The following is a 6,000-nucleotide window of genomic DNA, read 5'->3' on the forward strand; positions in this document are numbered from 1 at the left end:
CTGAGCTTAACCATCTTAACAAAATACACACAGAGACACACATGAACATACACACAGATACACATACAAACATACACAGACACATATGCACACACAGAGACATACATGCGCACACAGAGACACACACATATATACACAGACACATACACAGAAACACACACATGCACAAATAGACATGCACACACAGAGATACACACAACACACAAACACATACACATTTCTCTAGGGAAGTTTGTTCTTTTAGCATTCACTGTCTCTTCCCATTGTACAAAAGTATAAAAATGTCAAACAAGAAAAGCATTAAAAATGAAAGTTTAACAAAAATGTCTCCACTTGTATCTGGTGTGGTAATATTTTGTTTGTGCTTTAACAAATAAAGTGTGCCTGGAGATCAGAGTGCAGAGCTAAGCCATTAGTTAGCCATATAGGCCAGGCAGTGATGATACACACCTTTAATCCCAGCAGGTGGGAGACAGAAGCAGTCGGGTCTCTGTGAATTCAAGTCCACCATAGGCTACACAAAACTGATCCGGTCTAAGAGAAACAGAGTCAGGCAGTGATGGCTCACATCTTTAATCCCAGTACTTGGGAGTCACACGCCTTTGATCCCAGCATTAGGAAAGACAGGAAGGGATACGACTGGACAGAGAGAGAAATATAAGGCGGGAGGAGACAGGGGCTCAGGATTCAGTCTGAGGGCTTGTAGACACAGGATACCCCATGTGGTCTGAGGATTTCATAGAGGTAAGAACTAGGGGCTGGCTGCTCTGCTTCTCTGATTTTTCAGATCTCACGCCCTAATATCTGACTCTGAGTTTTTATAATTAAAACCAATTAGAATTCATGCAACAATTCAGTAAACCATTGCTTTGAGAAATTTCAAACCAACAAGTCCAGAATTACCTTAAACCGGCCTGCTCTACTATTCTGGGCTGAGATGGACACAGAGTTCAACCCATGTTTATGTATAAAGGATGATGATCCTGTCCGCAAACTTCCTGAGGTATTTGTTAGAACTTATGTAAATATTAGCTTAATATAGGAACAAAATCTTTACAGTTCAAGGTTCCTAATCCTAACCCCTAACCCTAACCCTGACCCTAAAGTTTGAACATGGTTATTGGCTCAATCCCCAAATTCATAGCCAAAATGAAGTAAACCCTACTCTGTGGTTAAGACTGTTTTCTTGACACATGTGAAGTGTGTTGTGTCCAGGTCAGGAAATACATTTGTATTTTGAGGTCTCTACAGGAAGTGTCATTTGGGAGCCTGAGAGTTCTCCTAGTCCTCTGAGCCCACATCTAGCTGCTCCTCTGAAGTCTCCCTTGGTCATTTGGCAAAGACGTCACGGATCAGCCAGATAAAAGGCTCAAGTCAGCCTGTCTTGATCACTATTCTGTTGCTGTGAGGAGACACCATAACCACGGCAACTCTTATAAAACAATGCATTTAGTCAGGGTTTGCAGTTTCAGAGGTTTAGTCCATTATCATCATGGCAGGAAGCATGGCAGCAGGCAGATGAACATGGTAGTGGAGAACTAGCCGAAAGCTCTACATCTTGATTCACAGAGTGCAGGAAGACAATGCTGTGGGACAATGGTCTGTACCCTGTCACTTTAAAGACTTTGCTTTATTTTTTTAATGATTTATTTCTTTGTATGACTCTCTATACTCTTTTTCTTCTCTCTCCCAAGCCTATGTTCATTTTTTAAACATATAGTGTTTCATTTAGAGGTCTTTTATGTCTGAATTTGTCTTTATTACATATCTGTAATTATTTTCTGACCAGAAGTGCTTCTTAAAATGCTAAGCTCTTCTTATGAACATAAGCAGCGCCATTGCTAGGGGAAATTTGGCACTGCCTGCTTGCCCCACCCATTCCAGCATGGTGGAACTGTTTGCTGCCTCTGAGAGCCATGTTCACAGCCCCATTTTCAGGCACACAGCAGGTCTATTTGCCATTAAGCAGGTTGTAGCACTCTGTTCACAAACTCCATTTAAATGCTCCCTAGCCAGACCTCCAGAAAGAATCAGAGTTTGTGCTGGCAGCATGGCCCAGAAAGCAGGCATTTCAAAACTGCGGCTTTTTTTTTTCTGCTACCACTGAATCAGGAAAACTTCTCTTAAAGGAGCCACAGCATGCTGCCAGCAAGCAAAGCCCATTTGGGAAAATAAATGTGGCTAAACTTTATTTTTTAGTGTCTAGAATTCCTTTCCATGCCCTCTCAGGTTTTATGTGGATTTTAGTTGGCCACATTGGTGCCAATTTGTTATAGGGAAGGCTATTTGGTTGTTTCAGCTGCTCGGCAGCTGAGACCCTGAAATAATCACACAGAAACTACATTATTTAAATTACTGATTGGCCCATTAGCTGTAGATTCTTATTGGTTAACTCTTAAATCTTAATTTAACCCATTTCTAGTAATCTGTGTATTGCCACAAGGCTGTGGCTTACCTGGTAAAGCTCTGGCATCTGTGTCCGAAGGGGCTACATGGCTTCTCTCTGACTCTGCCTCTTTTTCTTGCAGCATTCAGTTTAGTTTTCCCTGCCTAGTTCTACTCTACCCTATCAGGCCAAGCCAGTTTCTTTATTAACCAAAGTATTCACAGCATACAGAGGGGAATCACACATCAAGACAAAGCAACACTGAGCCAGGCTTTTGAAACCTCAAAGAACACCCCCAGGGACACACTTCCTACAACAAGGCCACACCTAATCCAACAAAGCCACACCTCCTAGTCCTTCTCAAGTACTGACACTCCCTCATGACTAAGCCTCCAAATACGTGAGCCTATGTGGGCCATTCTTATTCAGACCACCACACAGCCTCAGGGATAAATATCCTCTACTGAAGAGTACCATATAACCAAGTGTTTAGAGAGCTAGCTATTCAGGAAGGTACAGAAGCCGACAGGGCTGCCATTTGCACAGGACACTAACTGCTAACAAGCAGTTCTCCTAAGTAAGGAAAGGTAAGAAGGCAATCCTGAAGCTTTGTAAGGAACTAATTAATTCACTTGTTGATTAAACACAGAAAAAATATTTTCTTAGCCTCAGGCAGAGAGTCTCAGAGCATAGTTAACTCTGACTAATGACTTCATCTGCATGTAACTTTTCCATACTATTATGAACTGGTTACATGACTAATTCATAATAGTCATCTGTGAAAGGCCTCAAGCAGAGATCCCACTTGTAATCCAGCCCCCTGCTGGGGTGAAAAGGGATGTGGGTGGGGCGGTCATCATCTGCTGACCCTGCTGATCTTTGGCAACTTCCTGTGGATCCGTTACCAGCAAGCTAATATAAATTGTTGCCTAACAAAGTCTAAGAAATGTTGGTGCACTTATAAATTTAAAGCTCAATTCAGTCTGTAGGGATCAAATAAGCTTACTTGGGTGCCGGGCATTTAGAGATGGCCAGCTACCTTCTTCACCTAATCTGCTTCCCTGCAATCCATCCTGGGTTAACCCCAATTAGGAAGAAGCACTTGTCCTTTCACGCAGGTGCTAATGAACAAGTCCCTCCAAATACAATGGGAAACTCACAGAAGTCATGCTATTTGGTCAGCAAGCCAATGAATAATCAGCTAAGCATTGCAGATGGCAGAACAGACCTTCAGACATTAACCCGGCATTCGCCAAGTCAGCGCGACCAGTGTAGTTTTGAAAGGGATAAATTGCTTGTCCAAGCTCTCTCTCCTGGAGAAAATTGACCTTAGCAACTTCTTTCCCTCCGCCCTAAGCCAGTCTTTCTCTCATTTCCCCTTATCTCTGCTGCCCCGCTGTCTTAGGCACCCCAGCCCTGCCCCTGCATAACAGCCAATACGGAGCAAGGAACAGGGCTTTGTAGGGTGCCGCACTGGAAAAAAAGCGGGTGTGTTCGCAAGAGCACCATCCTTCCTAGTGTGATAGACTGTCCCGTGATTCCTTCTGTCTGAATACATAGAAAATACACGTGTCTTTGCAAACACCCCATTTCTGTGAGTCTTATAAATGAAAGTATTTCTTTAAGGTAGGACTAAGAGACCTAACATGTTCATTGTTTTACCGATGTGTGGGAAAAGGGACTCAGAGCTGGGTAACAGTTTGCAGCATGGGATAGAATCGGGAACTGTATGGCTCTTTGCTTGGATAATGCCTCTATAACCATAACCAGGTCATTCAGGCAGCATAAAGTACAAGCACCAGTCCACTCACGCCTCTTCACGGTGGAGCCTGAGAGCAGTCCGAGGTTGAAGTGTGTTCCCAGTCTTGGCTTCCACTTTGGAAAGAATGTGGCTCTTTCCCGAAGGGTATAGGGACCACTCTCCTCAGCAAGCAGTGAAGTAAAGGAAATGAGAAGCCCTGGCTGGCAGTATGAAAAGTAAGTAAATGTTAAATTAAAATACGGCAGAGGGGTGGTGGTGATTCCAAACACAGAGAGCAAGAAATGCAAAGTTATAGGGTACATGGGTGTTCTCCGAGTCTCAGAGGAGACGGGCTCACAGAACAACACTGAGGTTCTAGAAAACACTAGAGACCCAAGGATAGAAAGGGGCCCATGAGACGCCTGCTCCCCGAGAGCCAGGAAACATTCCTTCACTCTTGCCTCCCACCGCTTACTCCTTCACACTCAGTATGGCAGACGGCTCTTCAAAGGTTCAAAGACTGAAGTACCAAGTGTTTGCCTTAGGTGTCAACACATTTGTGGAAGCCGTAAGAACGGGGCTGGGCACCCATGTCCAGAGGAGCTGCTGTCCTCCAGCTCCAAGACGCGGGCACCAGCAAAGGGGGAAGATTTCTCAGGGACTTATCTGTATGCTTTCCCAGCATTTCCTCTTTTCCCTCAAGCAGTTGCGGTTCTTCCGTGAAAGACAGCCTAGAAAAGGAAACCCATGAGAAAGCATACACCTTTCTAAATATGTCTGTCTTTAGGGAAGCCTACAAAACTAGCATTTGGACAACAGAGTTCAATTTTAAACAAATGAGTAAAATTTAGCCATTAGTTTCATATATGCCCCATGTTCAAGTAGTTCCAAGTGACTACAGTTTGGCTCTAGCAAATGTCTCACACATGTGACATTCCTGTGATCACACAAGCCACATAGGAAGGCCCTAAACTAGATCAGAGTCGAAACATTAGTGCTGAGCACAGGTAAGACTATCCAAGGCTTTCTCTGGTGAACCTCCAGCTTCTGTCTTGAAGGTGGGCAGAGAAAGGATATCTGTGCCTCCTTCTTCCCTCAGTGGTCTTAAAGCAACAAAAGTGAGGAACCAAAGTGTAAATCCCATCACTACAGAAACTATGGGATGCTGTGTACCCCCCAAATGAGAAAAGTCAGCAAGAACCTAGCAGGTGTGTGAGAAGATACTAAGAGAACACATCTGAGCCGAAATCCCAGGAGAAGTTTACAAGGGCTTGTTCTCAAAGCACACCTTAAAGCTAATGAGGGGATCCTTCAAGTCCTGGGTTTTAATCCCGAGCTTCTGATGGAGCAAACAGCCTAAGACCACGTTTGGCAGTGTGGAGATTCAGGGAGTCTGAAGATGAATAAGGGACAAAGAAAACACAGGTTTGCAGTCTTGGCCCAAGGGCATCTCAGAGCACGCAGCGATGAGGCAGTGACTGCAGAGACAGAGCCCTCTGCCACTGCGCCTCTACTTCACCGTGGAAAAATGCAGTCCCGAGAACCCAGTCGGCCCCATAAACTTCCGTCATTAGGACACTTCCTATAAGCCAATGAGGGTAGTGCCAGCCTGGGATAGAATCCCGAGACTGCTGCCCACAAAGCTGAAAAGAGCTGGCCCAGAAAGAACTCGTATCATTTAAATATCAATTCATAATAATGACAGGAGAAGCACAGAGCCACCCAGAGATGCTACAGAAAAACAAAGAAGACATAGGAAAACAAACTTTATTATAAGAAAATTCATCAGAAACATGTGGCCAGTAAAACTGAAACATCATCCAGCTCTATACAAGCACAATGAGGAGGCAGTGTAGGCAGCACCCCAGTTCAG

This window comes from Arvicola amphibius, chromosome 12 (assembly GCF_903992535.2).
Source record: "Arvicola amphibius chromosome 12, mArvAmp1.2, whole genome shotgun sequence".
NCBI classification, from domain to species: Eukaryota; Metazoa; Chordata; class Mammalia; order Rodentia; family Cricetidae; genus Arvicola; species Arvicola amphibius.